This window comes from Cydia splendana, chromosome 3 (assembly GCF_910591565.1).
Source record: "Cydia splendana chromosome 3, ilCydSple1.2, whole genome shotgun sequence".
NCBI classification, from domain to species: domain Eukaryota; kingdom Metazoa; phylum Arthropoda; class Insecta; order Lepidoptera; family Tortricidae; genus Cydia; species Cydia splendana.
In genome coordinates this window covers 541,582-565,747 of record NC_085962.1, presented here as the reverse complement: position 1 = coordinate 565,747, position 24,166 = coordinate 541,582, and the positions used below count along the sequence as shown (strand labels likewise).

The following is a 24,166-nucleotide window of genomic DNA, read 5'->3' as shown; positions in this document are numbered from 1 at the left end:
GCTGACGAAGTACCATTATACAATCAATTTTTTTTTTAATTTTTCGGTTTTTTTTTTAAGTTTACAGGTATAAAAAGGTTTTGAGGAAAGTTTTCTTTATAAATTTCGATTTTTTTATGCGCGGTCTATTTCACAAACATCTTCACACGCCTACGACGTTCAAAAAACATATTTACAAAACCTTATAGTCAGTGTCTTAGAGTCGTGTAAATATGTTTCTTTAGAACGTTGGTTTGTAAACATGTTTGTAAACTAGCCTATAGATACAAATTTTTCAAAGAAAATGATAGAGATATATTACTTCCTTACTTCAACTCTGGCTCACATTCGGCCATGCCATACATCACGTCGGCGCCGCGCCAAGGCTTTATTTTAAAGATTGCTTGCTCCTTCTCTTACAACAATTATTTATGTATTACATTTTTTTGTCTTCGCAAACAAATTACGTCGAGTTATGAATGGACGTGATGATTTAATCTAAGGTACTGTTTGGATGTAGACTACACCAGAATTAGGTACTGCTACAGAAGTGCGGCGTGACATTACATACACCTATGTAACCTATGTTGAATTTTCATTTCATTATTTCAGAATGTTGTTTAAAAATGAAAGCGTAATAACGTCGATTTTATGGCGTTGGCTACTCAGACTAGCTTTGTGTTTGTATGACTCGCTAATATACACTACTTCCTTACTTGAACTCTGGCACCATACATCACGACACGCCAAGGCTTTATGCCAGAGATTGCTTCGTTAGGAACCGTCTTCCCTCTCTGCCAATTTGTTAGCGGATGAAAGGGACGTGCAGTGCATTTACGAGCAGCAATTGCATTTTCTAGTTGTAAAACTACCAACTACTAACGCTACCTACCTACTATCTACGAGTGTGTTTGTAAAAACACACTCGTAGATAGAAAATGGACGTTTAGGGAAAAAAGCGTACTTACTCCCATCTTTAAGGTCGGCAACGCATGTGCGATCCCTCTAGTGTTGCAGGTGTCCACGGGCGACGGTAATTGCTTACCATCAGGTGGTTCACACCCTCGTTTGCTTCCGATATCATAAAAAAAAAATCTGAGAACCCTTTAAGACTGCGTTGACTATCAGTATCTATAAAACGCGACTGTTTTAATTATTTTACAGGTTTTGCCTTAGTTATTTTTAACGGCGTACATTTTTTAAGGCAAGGGAAGTTAAATTGAGCAGTAAACTTGTATTTAAAACTCTAGTCGACCTAGTGGCATCACGCCAGGTATCTACCAGAGTAGACTTAAATAGAGTAGGCTATCTTCAAACAAGGGTGCAATGGACGTGCCAAGTACAAAAAACAAACCACACTACAGTGATAAAACCACGGAATTCAAGTTTGGAAAATCCTGGACAGTCAGCAGCAGAAAGTAGCTAAGGTGAAGTGTTCAAAATATCGGAACAAATAATAATTATTATTAAAATTAGTACATTAGTTCATGCAAAATGCAGTATAAGTAGCGCGTGAGATGTGCGCCGATCACCAAGACGATCGTCAAAGTCGGATCAAAACCCTTTCAAAAGCATAGCAAGTTGTCCTGGCTCCTAGTCCTACTACTAAAGGGGCCCACTGATTAACAGTCCGCCGGACGATATCGGCCTGTCAGTTGTTCGGAACTGTCAATATTTTGTTCTAACTGACAGGCCGATACCGTCCGGCGGACTGTTAATCAGTGGGCCCCTTAAGTTGGGTCATACTCAACAAATGAATTTTCATGACTCCCCAAGCCCCAAATACAATACATAAACTATTTCTTATATACATTAACTGTTAATTTTGATGCACGGAAGTAAAGTAATAACCTTCGTTTTATAATCGGTATACCATCTAGTTGTCTCTACGGTTGACTAAACGATCATAAATGAAATGCAAAGATTGAAGGTTAAACTTGAATTATAAATATTCAGAGATAGTTTACTGTCATTGAATCTATACTGTGCTAGTATCCTTAATTTTGGCAGTCTGCCTTTGAAAGTGCGCCATAAAATAGAGTGATTTATTTTATTTACAAGTTCGTAACAGAGGCGAGAACCAGATTTGTTTCATGTGAAAAAAAAAAAGAAAATATTGTTAAAAGCCAAAATGCAGACACCATGCATAACAGCTAAGGTAAGTACCCCTATTAACGACCCCATTAAAATTGGCATTCATTACCGCGGTATATACAAAATAGCGTTTAATAAGAAAGCTTATTAACTTTCTTAGAATCTAAGAACACAGAAATAAAGCCTTATCGTTTGACTATCGAATAAGTATAACATTGCTACGAAAACATCACGCAAAAAAGTCGAAAATACTAAACTAACGCATCAGGAGCGCAAGATTTGGTTGCTCCATACTAACACGCAACACCTTAAGTAAGTAAACGCGTATTATATTTAGTGATTAGCGTAATAATGGTAAATATTATGGAAAGACTAAGACTTGAGATTGATTCTTAGTTATTATCTTTATGGTTCCCAAATACTTTATTTGTGATATTTGCTCGGCAATTGGAAAAAAATAGGAAATTAAAAACCTCGGTGTTAGGTTCCATTTTCTTTGTGTGATACCTAATTTCGAGGTATACCTCGGTAATAACGGAAACGGCATTTTAGATTCGGGCGATCTTATATTCATATATAAATGCACATCTACTTGACTTTTGATGTTATTGAAATATTCAACCACCTATAAAGCTAAAGAGCTATTAACGTGGTATGAAATCTATTCAATAACTCTTAATTTTGATGACAATTTTAGACACCTTCTCAGACGTTTTCTTAGAAACCCTTATATGAGAAACTCGTTCACGTATTGATATAAAAACATAAGTATGGTTATAAAATTTATTTTTACCATTGTTTTGTAATATTTGGAACCATCCATATTTATTGTATTAAAAAAATACAAGATAACTATTCATTTTTATTAGTCGTAAATGAGTTTTAAAATTATTTGAATTGAACCGTTTAACGATGGTTAGAAAAGACATCACTCGGTAATAAGCTGTATGAGAACCTAATACAGACCCACCCAAAACTTTCATGACTTCGAAATTAATAGGTTCTTAAAATACCTAATACTTTTGATAGTCTTTTGTATACCAGGTACATAATAATTGTTCTTAAAACCTAATTATGTACCGTTGCACACAATATTTTTTCTAAGGCAGCAAACATAAAATAAATATAGATAGAGAAGATAGTAGAAAAATATATTTTATGTTATTTTAATAACATAATAGACACACAAACATACAGCATTAACATTAACTTACACAGATCTTGTATATATTGTGTAGAATATAATTGTGATAGGTAGCTTAAATTAACTATCTATCTGTTGCATAAATGATGGCAGGTGGACTAAAACAGTGACAGACTGGACACCTCGTAACGGCCACAGGAAAAGAGGTAGACCCAGGAAGCGTTGGGAAGACGTGTTCCGCGAAGTATGTGGACCAACATGGAGGAGACGGGCTATGGACAGAGAGGATTGGAGAGATACGGGGGAGGCCTACGCCGCTCAGGCGACTTTCATAAGCAAACGTGTTTAATAGAAGTAGAATTTGTAAATAAACATTATATAGTGAAACACTTTAAATAATATAGTACGTGTTTTAGATTTTAGTTATATTTAAAAAAAGTTTTATACTCCAAAAATTACAGTACAATATTTTTAAGTTTAATGTAATATTTTAAATTGTAATGTGTTTTATGATAGGCTTTTTTACTTTACTTTTACTTTAGGTAGCTTAAACTTTTTGGAGCAACTTGCCCTTCACGTCCGGTTGAAATAATTAAGTACCTATTTATTTAACGTAGATAGGTAATAAATTAAACAAGAATTTCGACAGCATCACACTTGCTCGTAAAGGGTAACCCACGATGTTTTTAGCGTTAAAGGAACCAACTATTTTTATTTTATATTCATTAATTAAGTCTTATAATATGAAAAGCGTACTGTACTGATTACCTATACCATTTTTTATCCATTATTGTCAAATAAATAATATTTATCATAATTATGGAACTAAAAATGCGACGGGTTATCCACCCTCGTAAAAAGGAACCCACATCCGCGGTATTTGGGTAACAGTGGTCCATTACCACGGTAATAGGCGATTTCGACATTTTGGTTTTGATAATTATTTTTTCCTTTATATTTTTCTAAAACAAGGCCAGAAACTAAAATAATATAAACTTTACTATGAAGTATTTGAACAAATTAAATTATTTTTCAGAAAATATTTTAATTTGTTTTTATCAAGTAGAAACACTACTATATAAATTATAAACTGAAATAAATGTCATATACTAAGAAAAAGTGACCAAGGCCTCCAGTGCCCCAGGCTGGAATCGAACCAGCGTCCTCTGCTATCGCGGCAGGTGCCTGAACCACTCGGCCACCGGGCCACAGCGACATTAGTCAAATTTTCCAAGTATATGCACTTCCTACTGAAGGCTTGTGGCGCCCCCTGGCCATCTCTAAGGTAGAACAGTATGGTTCGAACCTTCTATCTGGATCATTCTCATGATGATACCGAGCTAGCGAGAGAGATGGCGCTGCCAATCAATACTATGAAGTATTTGAACAAATTAAATTATTTTTCAGAAAATATTTTAATTTGTTTTTATCAAGTAGAAACACTACTATATAAATTATAAACTGAAATAAATGTCATATACTAAGAAAAAGTGACCAAGGCCTCCAGTGCCCCAGGCTGGAATCGAACCAGCGTCCTCTGCTATCGCGGCAGGTGCCTGAACCACTCGGCCACCGGGCCACAGCGACATTAGTCAAATTTTCCAAGTATATGCACTTCCTACTGAAGGCTTGTGGCGCCCCCTGGCCATCTCTAAGGTAGAACAGTACTTCATAGTATTGATTGGCAGCGCCATCTCTCTCGCTAGCTCGGTATCATCATGAGAATGATCCAGATAGAAGGTTCGAACCATACTGTTCTACCTTAGAGATGGCCAGGGGGCGCCACAAGCCTTCAGTAGGAAGTGCATATACTTGGAAAATTTGACTAATGTCGCTGTGGCCCGGTGGCCGAGTGGTTCAGGCACCTGCCGCGATAGCAGAGGACGCTGGTTCGATTCCAGCCTGGGGCACTGGAGGCCTTGGTCACTTTTTCTTAGTATATGACATTTATTTCAGTTTATAATATAAACTTTAATTAACAAACTAACATAAAAAATATGTCTTGGTTCATACACCGTCGGTTTATGCTTAATTTTTGGCTCTTTTTCGAAAACTTGCTTAACCCCCTCGTTAATAGGGGTACTTACCTTATAATAGCCATTGAATAACTAAGTACATTTCAATTTATATATTAGCTGTCCGACTACTCTCCTCTACAGGGGGTCTATTGCGAACCACGTTCGAAGTGTTGCCTCTCTGTCACACCTACGAATTTACAAGTGCGACAGAGAGGCAACAAGTCGAACGTGGATCGCGGTAGGCTCTCAGGTCCCATCTTACAACCGAGTCACGTGAATTATATTTCTTTTATTTACGCATATATTTTTGGATACGTTTCAAAATAGCGGAGTCGTAGGAAATTGTGATGTCCGCAGCTTACAGACCACTACTTAAAAGTAGTTATAAGTGTTCTAACTCATTCTTGATGAGTTATAACTCGTTCAGTTGTTTATCGTATTTTAGTGTAAAAAATTCCAAATTCAACCCACATGAAGCTAAAAACCCCTAATGTTGCCATCGTTCACAGGCTTCACAGCTATAGTAACCGCACACTATATTTCGGGCGATATAATTGTTCTTTTGCAGTAAAAAACTTCGTTCGCAACAAAAATTTAAAGTACAAACTTAATAAAGTATCTTCATTGTCTAGACTTAACGGCCATTGCCGATGCCAAGCTGTAAATTCACGACTTCCTGAGGCCAAGAATCTGATTCAAATTAAACGAGTTGTTTTGGTTTTGAACTAGTTTTGATACGACCTTGGTGATCGTCTCGGTGATTGGCGCGCATCTCACGCACGACATTCATTTCATTTCTCATGCACCAATCAGTGTGAGCAAACTTCAAGGTCGTTTCAAAACCAGTTCAAACCTATAAAAAATTGTTAAATCTGAATTAGAACTTACATTTTGATATCAAAATGATGTCACTTTGTTGTCATGGAATGCATTTCGCTCGGACATGTTCGTACATGTCGCAGTGCTAAAGGACATGAGTGAGTGCAAGTTATCCGAGGACGATGTCGTGGACAGGGCGAAGTGGAGAAGAGTGGTGGAGTGGAGTGGAGTGGGGACAACGCCGTCCTCGAAACGTCGGAGGTAAATCTTAAAACTTAAATACGCGATTAAGTCCCGTTGTGCAGTTTGATAATGTTTAATAATCGTGAAAGTTTAAATCAGTGAAGTGGAGAAGGTTAAGCAGGAAAGCTGACCCCGCCACCATGTGGGATGTATGGCTAGGAAGAGAGAGATGTTCGTACATGTCGCAAGGGCGATAAATATACAAATTCATAATATATTTGTATGTCGTATTTGTATATTTATTTAATCTAATTATGTTGTTTGTTGGTTTTTTTATGTAATCTAAACATACAGATGCGTCTGTGTGATATGTCCGCAGTCGCATCTGTGCTTGTTCCTGTCTGTCAGACAGGTCTGACAGTGACAGTGAAGTTGTACTGAATGGTTTTAGGGCTGATGCACATATCACGCGAGATTTTTTTTTTTTAATTTATTGCTAATAAACAAAAAACACTTATAACTATTACAAAACTTCGCCAAACTGCGAAACAGTTTGTTGGCGAATGAAATACACCCAATTATACCTAAATATTCGATTAGGGGGGTGGGGGTCACGAAAAACTCACGACAGGTCACGTTGGGGGAGGGGGGGTATAAGGAGACCTCAAGTGTATTTTTCTATGGAGAGCGAAACTAAGAAAAAATACCTACCACATGAGTAGATACTTTTTCTCGGTTTCGTTAAACATAGATCTTCACTCCGCACTTCAAAATAGTGAGTCTATTTTACGAAATTTTGGAGCGCGTGGCCTAGACCGCGTGGATAGAAAGATTCCAAAAAATACACGTGAGGTTATGTGGGGGACGGGGGTAGCCAAAATCTCACCAAATATCACCAACGGGGAGTGGGGGTCAAAAAGTAGCCGAAAACACCTCGCGTAATTTGTGCATTACCCCTTAAGGCGCACGCGGGCTTTACGATTAATTTGTTTGCCACCGAGGCACTGTCACTAAGTAGAATAGAATAGAATAGAATAGAATATATTTTATTTGTATTAATTGTACATCGTCATATTTACAAATTATTTACAATTAGGGGAACAAACATTGTTATAATATTAAGTGAATTTTACATTTAGATACAAGCCAATACGCTTCAATGCCAGTTAATTAGATTAAATATAATGATTAATGAATAAGTACAAAACTCTGTTTCCGTAAAAAGTTTGAAATTCTTTAAAAAAGTATCTTCATTGTCTGGAACCAACACCCATTGCCGATGCCAAGCCGTAAACTCGCGACTTTCTGGCCCGGCTAGTTTTAAATCCCAAACTTGCTCTTAAGAGTTGCAGTCAACTGTTTCCTTTGCTATTTTCTCGGACTGAGAGACTAAATATTCCCGCTCTGCTGACATCGAAATTCAATTGTAATAAGCCCCTACTACGCATTCCCGTAACATTGGAATAACAGTTTGAACTTGGAGTTTATTGAGTCACAATACGGAAAACAAATAAATGAGTTTTGGAATGTCACTGCGGTTGTTATGCGTGAGGAAAAATACACCTTAGTATTTTGTGGAACGCAAAATGCGCCGCGAATTAGAAAATATGATTTTTAAAAAGATTAAAAGCGTACGTATTAAAAGAGTGATAGCTCTTGAGTTGAGTTATAATGAACATGTGATAGCTCTTGTGTTCCCGGCGTCCATAGGCTACAGTAATCATTCACCATCAGGCAGATTTTATGCTTGTTTACGATATATCATGAAAATATTTAAAAAAAATTACGGCTATGAAGGCTATCATAGAATTTCTGGCCTGTAGGTATAATTGACGGTCTTATTTGAGAACCATACAACCCCTTTTGACTTTAAATAATTTAAATATTAATCAAATGTACTAGTCACAGAACGACACTGTTGTTGAAATATGATAATGGAACTTAATTAGTTTAACGTTTTGTTTAGTAACTTGATTAGAGGAGCCTAATTGCTTTTCAAATCAAATGGTTTTTAACTAACTTCAGAAAAGGGAGTCTCGAAGCTTTTGTTTACCGACTTTCGGAATGAAGGAAGTTTTCAGAGTAAATAATGTCGTGCGAAGCTAACTCTGCACGGAAATCATGATAATAGTCAAACTTCAATGAAAATAATATGACTTTTCTGTTAATTTCACACTTGTCTGTGTAAAACCCTATACGGACTTTTAGGCGGAGCGATATGTTGCTAAAACGCTGACCCAATGGAATGTCAAATTTAATGTACAAGTCTCGGTAAAATTACCTTTTGACGTTTCTAGAAGCAATTGCGGCGTTACGCTTTGGCAGAAACCTTTTTTCTACGAGGGCCATTCCATCTGATTTCAACAAATGGGGTAGGCCGTGTGATTTTTAATTTAAATAAAAAAAAAATTTAGAACTACCTTATGATGTCAGAAAAGATAAGCCACCACCATTTTTTTAATCAAATATTATAATAAACTAGTGTTGAACTAGCTCGCGTGTTTTACTACAATTATATGTCTGCGTATATAAGGTGCTACCTTATTAGTTGCAGATATTTATGCAGCTGATAGTACTCGGTTGCTGGAGTATATTCAAGTATGAAACATTATAGCTTTTACGATGTTTTTTTGAAGAAAACTGAAAAACAAATTTGCTACGTAAAAACACACTGTTAATGTGATTATTAAATATGAACTCATTGAACAGATTCTAGTACCTCTTTTACCTAACACCTGTCTGGCCACTTCATCCTAATAACCTTTTGCAGTTTTCCCGCCGAACCATAATGAAATTTAATATTTTGTTCGGTAAATTAAATAAAAATAAAATTTATTAAATATTCTTAATTTATATTTAAAGATAATTGTTTTAAAGTAAAGTATCATCTGTTAAAATATCTGCAACTAATAAGGTAGCACATTATACACTCTTTGTGTACCCTCTATGTGCTACTAATCTATGATGCTAGTATATAACACTTGTATTGGCCCATATATAGCAGTTGCAATAAACGTCCTAAAGGTAACGAGTCCTTTCAATTACTTCCCACATCGCAAGGCGGTCGCGTTATTCCGTGCGGAGGGGCCGGCGTTCGGATATTGTGTAAAAGTCGTATCTTCGCGCGTTTACAAATCGTTCACGGCCTCTTAAGTGATTATACATAGCAATGATGACATATTACTGACGGTCACTAGGTTAGCAATTTTCTTTTCCAAAACGCGTCGTCTGTTTTCAGTCTATTATTATCATTTGATCGGAACGTACGCAGTTCTTATAGTGTACAAAATACGCGACTTTGTTTCGTGGACGCTTGAAATTTTCGCGCTGAACAAGGTTGGTATTTTTTACTTATATCAGTACAACTTTTGATTAGATTGTTAGGGTTCCGTACCTCATAAAGAAAAACTTAAACCCTTATAGGATCACTCGTGCGTCTGTCTGTCTGTCCGTCTGTCACAGCCCATTTTCATTGAGTTGAAATTTGGTACACATTTATGTAAATTCGTGATCCAAAGACGGACACTTCTTCTTACGTAAACAAATGAATTTTAAACATGGAGGCCACTTTTGGGGGGTAAATAAGAAAATTAAAAACTAAGCTTTTTTAAATATATCGTGTTACATATCAAATGAAAGAGCTCATTTTGAGAATCTCAAATATATTTTTTTGGAATTAAAAAAATAGTTTTGAAAATATTTAAGAAAGTAGCCAAAAATGACCATTCCCCTCCTTTATCTCCGAAACTACTGGGTCAACTTGTTTAAAAATAATATACAAAACAGTTATTTACCTGTAGATGACAGGAAAACGTATTAGAAATATGTAGTCAAGCGTGAGTCGGACTAATTACTTTGTTTTTGATCCGACCCCTACGGGTTTTAAAGGCAATTCACTCGCGTTTCACATATAAAAAATACATTGTTAAAAATTGGGTGATGTACGGAACCCTTGGAACGTGAGTCCGACTCGCACTTGGCCGGTTTTTTATATCTATCCTCCTGCCGCCCAGATTTTTTTCCTCAAAGATGGGATACAAGCCCAGAGGCCTTTTTTTAGGTTCACATGGTTCCGGCCCAAGACTTCGACGTATGATTACATTGTCATATATAGCATTGTATTATGGATGTGAGATTTTTTTTGCATCATAAAGGGTATCATACTTAGAAGGTTAAGAAACCAAAGATACACCGAAACTCGATGTCCTTTTTATAGGACTCTGGGCCGCTACCTCAACAAAGTTGTTTTACTTAGATTGTGTATTTCTAAATTTATACAAATAATTAATGTACCATTACGTTGATTTACCCTGCTTCTGTAACATATTTTAAATATATCAGATTTAAATAACGCATTTCATGTAAAATACTTTTAAAAGGTCTACAACTTTAACCTGTCATAATAATTCAATTTATCGCGTATTGAATTCAGATCAGTTCTGAATGAATACATCATATTTGACAGTTTCAATAGATGTCAATCTGTGTAACATGATATGTAAGTTTTGAAGTAATATCCAAAACAATGACGAGGGGTCGAGGACGTGGTAATTTAATCGATGATTTTCTTTCTATCTCGGCAGATTCCTTGTGTATTTTTGTTGTAAATGATGTCTAATATGTTCGTCTTTGTTTTACCACATTTATTTTTTACTTTTAATCAATATTCATGTAAATACAATAATTAACATTTGGAAGACTTATAGGAAGGCATGTGGGTCGTAATATATTAAAGGTTTTTTTATAGGTCTACGGGCTTTAACCGCTATATTGGGTTCGTTTGCATTGGATATGCTGTTCGTTTAACGATTAAAATTTGAATTTAATAAAGTATTTAATTATTAATGTCTTTTTGAAAAGCTTTATAGTTAGTTTTGGCCAAAATATTTAAAAATTCATAAATTAAAATAAGATGGCAGTAATTAGTAGCTATAGGATTTTAATAGGTCTGCGGGCGGTTACCCTATTTTTATGAAAAAAATCGATATGCTCGAGTTTAGTGCCTATTGGTTAGGTCATTTTCCCAGTTTATTAGTTTTCCACTGCTTGTGTAGAATTGAATATTCAATGTATTTTTATTATCTAATAGTCAAAGTAAGATAATATGCTGCTTGTGGCAGTTGTGGCTAATAGTATTGTTAGCATGTGGCAAAGGTAGGTAAAAATTTTTTGTAATAAATTTGAATTTTTATGACAGGTAAAAGTTGTAGACCTTTTAAAAGGTCATTGAGCGCGTATAAGTTAAAAGTGTAATTATGCTTGGGCCGGAACCACTACTCAGTCGGAGACCTTTTAATAGGTCTTTGGGTGGCAGGAGGCTATACCTGCAACTCCAGGGATGTTCAATTCATAATTCAAAAAGGGTGTAGCAGGATAGCCTTTTAAAAATTGATTTCTAAACTATTACCAGATGATGCCTCGTGAGGAGATAATACTTCATACATTGCCTCCTGGATCCTCACGGTATCCTAAAAACCTTAAAAAATTCTTAATTTTTCTCTCAAAAAGTATGAAACGAACAAATATCAAATTATGCGTACCTAAATATAAATATCTATAGGAAGTTAAAAAAAACAACAATACCAACTCTCTATTATAATAGCCGCGACCGCTGCAGGGAACCATCGAGTGCGTCGACTTCTGGCCGAAAGGTGTCGTGTTTCGGAGGTTCCGGGGCAAACTGCCGAATCCGACACAAGAGCAGCTGATGCAACGGAGCCACGCCGTTTTGTCGACTAAATAGTGTTTAGTTTTAAGTTTATAAAATACATATGTATGTTAGTCTGTAAGGTATTTGTAATATGGGCCTTGTTGCCTGAATTAAATTTCTAAATAAATAAATAACTTTAAATTAGTATATTTTAAACTTTTTTTTGCGTTCCTCTAAATGTGTATATGTGTGTGAGTGTAGGTAGATAAAAAAACTTCTAGACTCGTAATTAATTTTAAGCGAGCTTTACGATTTAAACTCACCTAGTAAATATTATTCCAGTTTTCATTTATTTCTAAGTTTTACCTAATATTTAAAAAAAAACGACGTTTCCTTACGCGAGGTTCACGAGGTCATACTCAAAGTCACACCAGTTCCCGTTCAAAGAGTTTTTCATGAATTATTTACATTTGCGGTAGGTACCTACCGAACTGACGAACATTTGGAAACACGCAATAATAATACTTCCTTGTGTTACCTGTTACAATAGTACATTTCGATGCTAGTGCGGAATACGGCTCGTGGCAAGATATCTCGGTACTCGTGAAGAATGACATTTCCGCACGTATATCGAACGATGTTTCCGAAAAAATAAAAAACAACAAGTAAGGATGTAAGTACGATCTTTCGCAGTGAAAATTTTTGACGTTATGAAGAGGTGTTTTTTATCTTTTATTCTAGAATATATTTTTTAATACAGTTGCTCAAAAAGTGTGTAAACCAATGGACTGGTTTAACACTCAGGTTATGAGATTGGGAGTGAAAACATACAACGTACTTGACAAACACTATTTATTTAATATTACACCTTCACTTCACAATAAACAATTCACAAGAGAGCTACCGTCACTTGCAACTGCCGAGAAACGAATGCCCGGTTCAACCTTGCGACGGAAACAACGTCATAGTCGTCCAACTTGTCTGTGATTGGCCGTCTCGACAAACTGTCAATTCCGGCCAATCACGGATAGTCAATACAACGACTCTTTAGTAATATTTTTAGTAAAATACTGAAATAGATATTTATAAAATTATAACAACTCGGCCATCCGCTCCTCAACGAGTCCCTCGTTGCTCGTAATGATAAAGATGCATAATTTCTTACTAAGCTACATTTAAATTCAATTAATTACACCAATCCAAAATTGTATAAAATATTTAATTAAAACAAGTCTCATTTGCAAAACAGCTGTAGCAACTAATTTAATAACCATTTCGAGATATGCTTGAACTTAAATAATTATATCGATACATAATCTTGATCAACAAAATATTACATCGTAACTTATATGGGCGTCGGTTACCTGACAAACCCAACCTTATACTTTTTGCCAGCATACCTATTGGCACATTACATTTACCAATAACTATGCTGCCATTATACTTTATACCAAATTGGTACCACCAATCGCCAACAGGCAGTGCATCTGTTACCTGACACACTGCGCTTTCATCATCTATTGGAGATTAGTCAATTTCTTCAATTAATACATTACTTTATTTATTAATTGAATTACATCGCCAACAGGCAGGGCATCCGTTACCTGACACCCTAGCGCTTACATCAACTATTGGCCTTTAATTACATTAAATCATTCTTAGGTATCATTTACATTACTTATACCTTTGGGACTTATTAATCTCATAATCATCATTTTCTTACATCAATGGTGCACTTAATTAAGCAGGTAAGCGTTAAATCACGCTTACATCATTCATTCATGATCAGATGCGTTATCACTTTCGGACTCGGTTGATACGGGTTCTTTGAAGCAAGTCCATGGAAAGATTTTGTCAATGGCAACTACAGCCTCATACCTTTTACTTGTTCTTGTGAGTGGCGTATCCTCAACTACGAACCTGTCATTAGGAAGAACCTTTTTAACTCTATACGGTCCCCTACATTTAGGTTCGAGTTTCTTTGACTGACCCTCAATCCCTACTGGTGTTCTTATAACCCTGACTAAGTCACCTTCTCTATACCTAATGCCAATTTTCCTGTGTTGATCATACCTTTCTTTATCTTTATTTTGCTGCGCTTTAATTAAGTTTTCAGCATCGTTCCTAATATTGTCTAAAGTTTCACCGACCTCAGGCGTCACCTCATCTATTATTTCATTCATTAATCCTTGAGATGGATTAGTCACATTTCGACCAAATAGCATTTCAGTGGGAGTCTTTTGAGTGGTGGAGTGCACTGAGGTGTTAATACCTAACTGGATGTCTGGCAAATGTTCATCCCATAACCCATTCGCTTTTTCGTGGTTCATTGCCCCGAGCGCTGCCAATATGGTGCGGTTGTAACGCTCCACTTGACCATTTGCTCGGGGAGTGGCTACAGCATTCATGACATGCTTTATGCCAGTTGATTGCACGAAAGCTTTAAAGGTCTTGCTAGTGAAACTAGTGCCTTGATCCGTTATTAAACGCGTAGGCGTGCCAAAATAACTAAAATGTTCTCTAAATACCCGTATACTCGTAGCTGATTTTGTGTTACGCACAGCAGTGAGATTCACAAATTTAGTGAACGCATCAACGATGACCAGAATGTAAGTATTGCTGCGTTTCGTACGTATAAAAGGACCTAGATGGTCCGCGTGTATAGTGTGAAACGGCACACTAACTTTGGGTATTGGATGTAATTCACCGGGTTTGGCACCACTTGGGAGCTTGTGATGCGCACACTCCAAGCATGCAGCGACATATTTTTTTACAAATCGCCTCATTTTTGGGAACCAATATGTCGCCTTTAATCGCGCTAGAGTTTTGTCGAACCCAAAGTGTCCGACGTCGTCGTGGTTTGCTTTTAATAGCTGCCACCTGGTGCCCTTCGGTACGACCCAACGAATATTATTTTCATCTAAAATCTTGTATACGCGTCCGTTAACTAGTTTGTAGTTATTGAAAATATCGATGGCTTCTTTGCATTTAGGATCATTTAAGGTATCCGCGATATTTTTAATATCTTCGTCAGTTTGCTGTACAGTGGCTAACCAGTCATCCGAGCCGATATTGAGAACATCTAAAACGTGTTCGGTTTCCCGATCGTTACTTATGGGACCTCTGCTAAGGGCGTCTACGTGAGCCATTTTATCGCCAGCACGGTATTCTATTGAGCAATCATACTCCAAAAATTGTAACCACCAGCGAGCGATGCGGGGTATTAAGTCACGCTTACTCATTGTGGTACGCAAAGCATTGCAGTCAGTCACTATGGTGAATTGAATACCGAGCAGATAATGTCGAAACCTATTTAACGATGCGATAATAGCGAGTGTCTCTAGCTCGAACGAGTGTAGTTTTTGCTCATCGGCACTAGTCTGCCTACTATAATACGCAATTGGTTTTAACGCCCCAGAGCCATCTTGTTGTAATAGTATTCCGGCAATTCCATACTTACTCGCGTCGGTATGGAGTTGCGTTGGTAAATCAGGATTATATAGTGCTAGGACCGGCCTTTCTATCAAAATTTGTTTTAACCGATCAAATGATGCAATTTCTTCTTGACCCCACTTCCAAACGGCTTCCTTCTTTAGGAGACTAGTCAGTGGGCGAGCTATCAGAGCAAACCCCGCAACGAACCTCCTAAAGAAGCTAGCCAGTCCTAAGAACCTCCTAACTTCGTGCACATTAGTTGGCGCGGGAAATTTAGATATAGCCTCAGTTTTGAGAGTACCCGGTCTGACTCCATCTGCACTAACTTCGTACCCCAGATATTCAATTTTGTCATAGAAAAAATTACATTTACTCATTTTAAGCGTTAAGCCACTTTCTGCCAGCAAACGCAACACCTCTTCCAGTCGTAATATTCCCTCTTCAAATGACTTCGCTGGAATTAATATATCGTCCATATACACCAAGGCATATGACGAAGCAGGTGAGTTTTGAATTATTTTATTCATTGTACGCTGGAAAACAGATGGCGCGTTTACTAGCCCGAACGGCATCCTATTGTACTCGTATTGACCTTGGGGGGTCACAAAAGCGGTTTTATCTCGTGAACCTTCAGCGATCGGAATCTGGTAGTAGCCAGATGCTAAGTCCAGCGTAACAAATAAGGAGCTGCCGGACAGTAAATCGAGTTGGTCTTCGATGCGAGGGAGGGGATAATGTTCTTTCTTCGTTTTACTATTTAAGGCGCGATAGTCTACGCATAACCTCTTTTCCCCAGACTTTTTATTCACTAAAACGATCGGGCTTGCATAAGGACTGTTAGATTCTCTTATAATACCACTTTCTAACATTTCTTTGATCATACCCTGGACTAGTTGACGTTCGTTGTATGATAAACGATAAGGGCGATATACTACAGGATCAGGATCGTCAAGTTGAATCACCATTTCAGTCTCAGTCGTAAAACCCAGATCCTTTAGACCAGTTGAAAAACATGACTTGTACTTATCTAATAATAGTTTTAAAGTTTCTTTTTGTTGCTTAGTTAAATTCTCTCCACAACTGATTGGTGATTCATCTGACGCCAACTGTTCGTTAATGTTTACCTTCAGTATTTCTAAACTCCCAACTAATGCCCTACTGCGTGTTACTAGACTGCCCTTATCTATAATCAAATCATTCTTACCGATATTTTGAATCAAAATTTTGCCAACCCCTTGAGTTAAGTTGTACTCTCCGGGTAATAGGTAGTGCTCACGGTCAACTACCTTACGCACGGTTCCATTCACATACACACTACCCGTAAATGTATTAGAAGAGTTAACCGGAATAGCCTTTAATTCACCTGTACTTACTCGTGTGGTCTCACTACATACAAGGGGGTAAGTACTAACCGACTTTCCGCCGCAGTCTTCATTATTCCTTTGAATAATGAGATCGGAATCCATTTTGACTATTTTTACTGATGGTCTTTCAGTAAACGAATGGCCCACTAGTACAGGATAGTCAATAAAGTAATCATCTACCACCACTACCTCTACATTTTTCTCTATCACCCCCTGAACCTCAACCGTGACGTATGTTTTCCCAAGCGGGGTGTACGGTATGTTACCCGCAGTTTTTAATATCGGCACGTCTTCTACAGCCCAATTTAATGCCAGCCGCTGAGCGTCACTAATGCGTATCAAAGTCCCTTCGCTTCCTAAATCAACGAAACATTCTGACAACATGTCATTTATTTTAATTGGCATTTTATATTTAGCACTCGAACCGCCTGAGCTATCAAGTTTCAAAACTTGTTTGGGTTTTACTTGGGTACTTTGTATGATTTCGGGACACTCAGCGTCAAGCTTTAATACTACTTTGGGCTTTGCGTCATTACTTTGCTTAGGTCCCGGACACTCAGTATCTTTATGCCCTAAATAATTACACTTAGTACAACGAACTTTAGGTTTTGGACACCGGTAAAATGGATGGCCAGCTTCGTTGCAATTAAAGCAAGTCCGGGGTCCTGATTTTTGTGGATTTACTTCATTTTTGCTATTCCTTACAGTATTATTTTGCGAGCGTTTATCTCTATCCCTAAGTCGTTGAGGCTCGTTCGTGTTTCTATCTTGACCTACTTTAACAGTCTTTAAAAACTTGAGTACAAGCTCTGGCTCCTTAAACTCGGCTCCCTGAGCGCCTAATCGAACACCGCGATCTTCAATTCCTGCTATAATACAGTCTACTGCGCGTTTACCTGATATCTCGCAGCGATTTAGAAGATTCATTTTTGCGTAATAGTAAACTTCCAAAGACTCCCCATATCGTACTTTTTTATTAAGCATTTCCATTAACAAATCCGCATAGTTGTCTCTAGTTGGAAAAGACTCCCTCAGCTTCGCCTTCCATTCTTCCCACGTAAAAAGTAATGAAGGCAAACCCTGATACCAGGTCTTCGCTACCCCTGTTAGTTTTGGTAGAGCGTAATGAATGACTTGCTTATCACCCCACCCATAGATTTGAGCACATTCGTCTACTTTCTGAAGCCACGTATCAACCGTTTGTTCCTTACATAAAGGGTCAAAATCGGGAATTACATTATTTAAAACAGGAAACTTATTGCGATCGTCATTATTCTTTAAACCTTTAAGTGCTTCAATAAACTTATCCATTAACATATTATTCATTGACTCACAGTTCGCGGCTCCTGGGGTTGAAGAACGCCGGCACGAAGTATTTCGCCTCGGTGTACTCGGGGTACGTAGGCGCGAGGACTTGCGCCTCGGTACGTTCCGAGAATCTGCGTGGTGCGATCCGCCTCCCATGGATGTAGGCGTTCGTGTCCTGTAGCGCCCTGGGCTTCTATGCTGCGAAATCGAACCTGTCCGTCTTGAATGGTGTGACCGAGACCGTGACCTCGTCATTGTCAGTCGCGATCGCCTTCCTCTTGAGCATCTTGACCTCGAACGGCGACGGCGACTGTCGTGCTCTCTTTCGCGCGAACGTCTTCGCCCCCGACCACTGCTACGGCTTCGACTCCGAGTCTTGTCACGAGATTGTAACGGTGGTGTCATCGTCTCACGCGAAGTTGCTCGTTTTTCGCGTTTTCTTGAAGAACTATTGTTTCCATCGTCCATGATCTTGTGACCTCGAAATAATTGAAGAAAATATGTCAATAAACAAGTGATATATTACTTAAACCTAAAGAGGACTGTTAATGATACTGTTACCTCACTTCCAACTATGGACTAATCGACCACTGTTGTCGATCCATCAATCATGTTCGATCGCCCGTAAAATCGTCAATCAATATTACCGGTTCCTCAATCTGTCAGTCGGAACCGGCCATCAATCGTACATCAATCCTCCATCAATCATAATTGAGCATCAATCCTACATCAATCACGATTGACCATCAATCATGATTGACCATCAATCCCCAACAATCATTATTGACTATCAATCTTCCATCAATCATGATTGACCATCAATCCCCCATCAATCATGATTGACCATCCATCCTACATCAATCATGATTGAGCATCAATCCTACATCAATCATGATTGACCATCAATCTTCCATCAATTATGATTGACCATCAATCTTCCATCAATCATGATTGACCATCAATCCTATATCAATCACGATTGACCATCAATCATGATTGACCATCAATCTTCCATCAATCCCCCATCAATCATGATTGACCATCAATCCTACATCAATTTTGATTGACCATCAATCCTACATCAATCATGATTGACCATCAATCTTCCATCAATCATGATTGACCATCAATCCTATATCAACCATGATTGACCATCAATCCTACATCAATCATGATTGACCATCAATCTCCATCAATCATGACTGATCATCAATCCTCCATCAATCATGATTGACCATCAATCCCACATCAATCATGATTGAACATCAATCCTACTTCAGTCATGATTGACCATCAATATTCCATCAATCATGACTGACCATGCATTCATTAGGATAGACTATCTGTGTAACACGATCAACAATAGCTCATTAATCGATCAGTCACAAACCACCATCAGTTCATCCTGGTGAGCCCTCGGTAATCATGATTTTCCAAAAATCACGGTAATACACTAAGATACATTACGGTAGTCGCAATCATTCACTTTCTCAGTCGCGATAGACAATGATTAATATTCTAATGAATGTCGGTATTAATTATCGCTTGATAGATATTTCATATTTACGATATAATTATCAGAGGGCTTGGCTACTTTTCTTTGGTCAGTATATGACATCTGATTCTATTAATAACTTATGTAGTAGTATAAAAACAAACAAATAAAATAAAATGAAACATCAATTTGATTTGTTCCCTTAGTAGTAACGGATGTAAAAAAAATTGATTAAGTACCCACTTATGTAATATGAATAGTCACGTAAAATATTGGAACCGTACCATCTACGTCTGTTAATTTGTTGATACTTAACTTTATGATAGGAAAAACACTTACGTTTTATTTTCCACGTGCACAAAACTTACGGCCAACTAATTTGCGGGTCTTTGTTTTCGATCCAACTTCTGATATGTAAACCAATGGACTGGTTTAACACTCAGGTTATGAGATTGGGAGTGAAAACATACAACGTACTTGACAAACACTATTTATTTAATATTACACCTTCACTTCACAATAAACAATTCACAAGAGAGCTACCGTCACTTGCAACTGCCGAGAAACGAATGCCCGGTTCAACCTTGCGACGGAAACAACGTCATAGTCGTCCAACTTGTCTGTGATTGGCCGTCTCGACAAACTGTCAATTCCGGCCAATCACGGATAGTCAATACAACGACTCTTTAGTAATATTTTTAGTAAAATACTGAAATAGATATTTATAAAATTATAACAAGTGCTACTTTATATGTATAACAGTTTAGCGTGCGGAAAGTTGGTTTTCGCGAACTAGTGCTTTTCACTTTTCCAATTTTTTTAAATTTATACTTGTTCCAATGCATGACTATACTAGAAAACGTAATTCAAGACCAAAACAAGTAAGAAAATGTTGCCACTTTTTACTAGCGCGTCTTGTATTTATGTAAAAATAAGTAAATAAAAGTACTTTTTTAAATCGTAGGAGTAAAATTACTAATAAATAAATTATCTTTGCGTGATTATTTATCAAAAGGAATTTACTATTTTAACAAACAAATTATTGCAGTGGCAACATTATCTTACTTTTTTTGGTCTTGAATTACGTTTTGCAGTTTATTTATTGGTGAGTGTTAAACGTTGTAATCAACATAAAAACCAAGATATCTCGGTACTCGTGAAGTAATGACATACTTTCCGCACTAGCATCGAAATGTACCTACTATTTTTTACATTTCTTAATTTTTTTAAATTACTGTACATATGGTGCTACTTTATCGTCCTAGGGCGGGATTAAGGACAAAAATTCAAATAATTCTATGTCAAAAATTTAAAGGGCCATGTGTACTGCAAAACGTTGTAGTGTGAAAACGTGCGAAAATGTAATTCGCAACTCGTGTCGATTTTTAAACATTCCCTTCGGCCGTGTTTCAATTTATCGCCACTCGTTGCGAATTTCCTAAATACTTTTCACACTTGTATCGTAATGTACGATTCTTTATTACTTAGTTCAATTACTTTTTTAAATACTCAATGAGTTCGACGAGAGAATTCTCGATAGCGTCTTTATTTGAGCGTCTGCGTCTAGTCCGCGTAGTGTAGTTTAGTTTAAGTACCCATATAACCATTCCAGTCGCAGAATCACAAAGTGGTAACTAAATGTCAGATGTGTCGTAACAGAGTCCACACAATGTGTCTAGAATTGTTTCGAAACAAAGTGTCGTCGCCGTGTCTACACTTTTCCGTAACAAGGTGTCGACACATTTGTGTGCACTTTGCGTGCGGTTTGCGACTAAATCTGACAGCAAATTTGTGACAGCAAATGTCAATATAAAATACCTCTTGAAAACCAAGGTTTGTCAAACTACTATTAGTGTCTGGTGTGCTCGTAATTCTAGTAAGTCATCATGGGCAATGCAAATGATAATAATCGACCGAAACCATATAAACACCCAACACCCGTCAACCTTTTACAGAAAAGTTTTTAAAGAAATTCAATAAGCTACTTAGGTCAGGCAACGAATGCTCTAAAAGTTGTAGAGGGAAATGCTCGGAACACAATTTTTGACTCCGTAACTCGGTTTGACAAGTTAGGAGGTGAACATATCAAAAGTCCCCGGCCGTAGCCCTTGAGCGGGGGTGGGGGGGGGGGGGGGGGGGGGAGAGGGGGCTTTGAAGGTCCCATTTTCCCGTTTTTCGATTATATCTCGGAAACTATGCATCTCAGCGACATGGCCACTTATACAAAATGAAAGTTAATTTAATTTGTTACAAGTTTATTCCGTCAATTTTTTCGATATGTTGAATAGTTTTTGAGATATCCGCTCTGGAAAGTTTATTTAGGGCTCTCAATTTTATCTTGATATATATCTATATCAGTGAAGGTGCTAGGCCGTGTTTGGTATCGTTTTCGTATAAATCTGGGGTGCTGAATCCATTTAAGATTCCACAAAATAAAAATAAATCTTTTTAGGGTTCCGTACCTCAAAAGGAAAAAACGGAACCCTTATAGGATCACTCGTGCGTCTGTATGTATGTCCGTCTGAATACACAAAATAGTTCTTTACCTATAGATGACAGGAAAACCTATTAGAAATGTGCAGTCAAGCGCGAGTCGGACTTAATGTACGGAACCCTTAATACGCGAGTCCGACTCGCACTTGGCCGGTTTTTTGAAACTCTTCTTGACGCTTAACCGCTGAACCGATTTCGTTGAAATTTGGTATAGAAATAGTTTGCGTCCCGGAACAGGACATAGGATAGATCTTATAACCAAAATCATCTTTTGAAGGTGTGAAAAGTGGCGTGGAAATTTGTACGGGAAATCAATAACCGCTGAACCGATTTATATGAAATTTGGGATGGTCTACATCTTTGATTTAGTTAAAAATGATGAAAAAACATGACTTCAAACCTAAACTTAAACAGTATTAACTTCAAGAAGTCAATTTTGAATTCCCCCCTACACCTCATTTCACACCTTTAAAGGATGATTTTTGAGATAACTTATTATATCCTGTCTCGGGACTCAAAATATATGTGTACCAAATTTAAATTAAAACTGTTCAGCAGTTTAAGTGTGAAGAGGAGTTTAAAAGAAAGTATTTTAATAAGTTTATATGTTTTTACTTCGGAATGGTGTCAATGTGATACCTTAACTAAATTTGGTACTGCGAATTTATACGAAAACGATACCAAACATGGCCTCGTAGCTTTACTGTTGTAGAAGTCAAAATAAAATTGAGAGCCCTAAATTCTTATTACTTGGCCAAACTTGTGTAGAAGGAAAAGGTAAAATAAAAGTCTTCGGCAGGAATATAAGACACAAATATTTTTTTTTTTTGCGTTACTATTTCATTCATAAAATATAAACATACCTTGATTATACTATTCTAGTGAGATCCTCATAGATAAACAAAAACATTAACTTAAAAAATTACAAGGTCGAAATGTCACGGAACTTGTGAGAGTAATATGTGAAAAATAAAAACTTTTATGACAAAAAAAATCTGGACACAATTTAAGAATCACCCAATTGCGTCGAGGAATCATCTGTATTTTTGCTTGTTTCATTACCTCCTCGCTTCTTTTTTGTCCTTTGTATTCTGTAGCAATTTGTTAGATCTGAAAATAAAGATAACTTGCGTCGTCACGGATGTCGATTTATAGGTTTTAGGGAGTGCAGAAAATTTTCGAAATCTGCGCCCCCTAAAACCTATAAAACGACATCCATGACGACTTTTATGACATAGTGCATGGCCGCCATCTTAAAATCCAAAATGGTCATCATTTTCGAAATCTGCGCCCCCTAAAACCTATAAAACGACACCCATGACGACTTTTATGGCATAGTGCATGGCCGCCATTTTGGATTTCAAAATGGTCATCATTTTCTAAATCGGGGCCCCCTAAAACCTATAAAACGACATCCATGACGACTTTTATGACATAGTGCATGGCCGCCATCTTGGAATCCAAAATGGTCATCATTTTCGAAATCTGCGCCCCCTAAAACCTATAAAACGACACCCATGACGACTTTTATGGCATAGTGCATGGCCGCCATTTTGGATTCCAAAATGGTCATCATTTTCAAAATTGGGGCCCCCTAAAACGTATAAAACGACATCCATGACGACTTTTATGACACAGTGCATGGCCGCCATTTCGGATTCCAAAATGGTCATTATGTTCGAAATCGGCACTCCCTAAAACCTATATATCGACACCCATCTCGACTTTTATGACAAAGTGTTTTGCTACCATCTGCATGCAAGACATTTCTATTATTTTTACGTACAAAAATGGCCCCCTGTCAACTTTCAATCGAGATTTAATCGATAATTTATTCGATTAATATTCAGATTAATTCAATTTCAATCTATGTTAGGTCGACTAAACTAATCGCGATTAAAATTTGAGAATTAACTTTTTTTATTCCATGAATTAGTCGAATAAACAGTTAATCGATTAATGCCCATCTCTGACCACGGAATTTTTACACTTTGAGAATATCTGAAAACAAATCAACACAAGGAGCCATTTTGCAAATCCAGTAACATACCAGTAACTTTGTTATTACTTTTGACAGCGCGTGTCATGTGTCAACACAGAGTCGACACAAAGTCGAAACATTGCAACTACTTTGTGACTGCAATATTTCTCAGCCTTAAACCATATTTATACATCATAATTAAC

The 24,166-nt window shown here is 37.2% G+C and overlaps 1 protein-coding gene across 1 annotated transcript in view; it reads right to left on the bottom strand.

Annotated features, from left to right (window-relative positions):
- Nucleotides 1–24,166, bottom strand: part of LOC134806393 (protein O-mannosyl-transferase TMTC1-like) — a 268,478-nt gene that overhangs the window by 148,781 nt on the left and 95,531 nt on the right. The window lies entirely within an intron of this gene.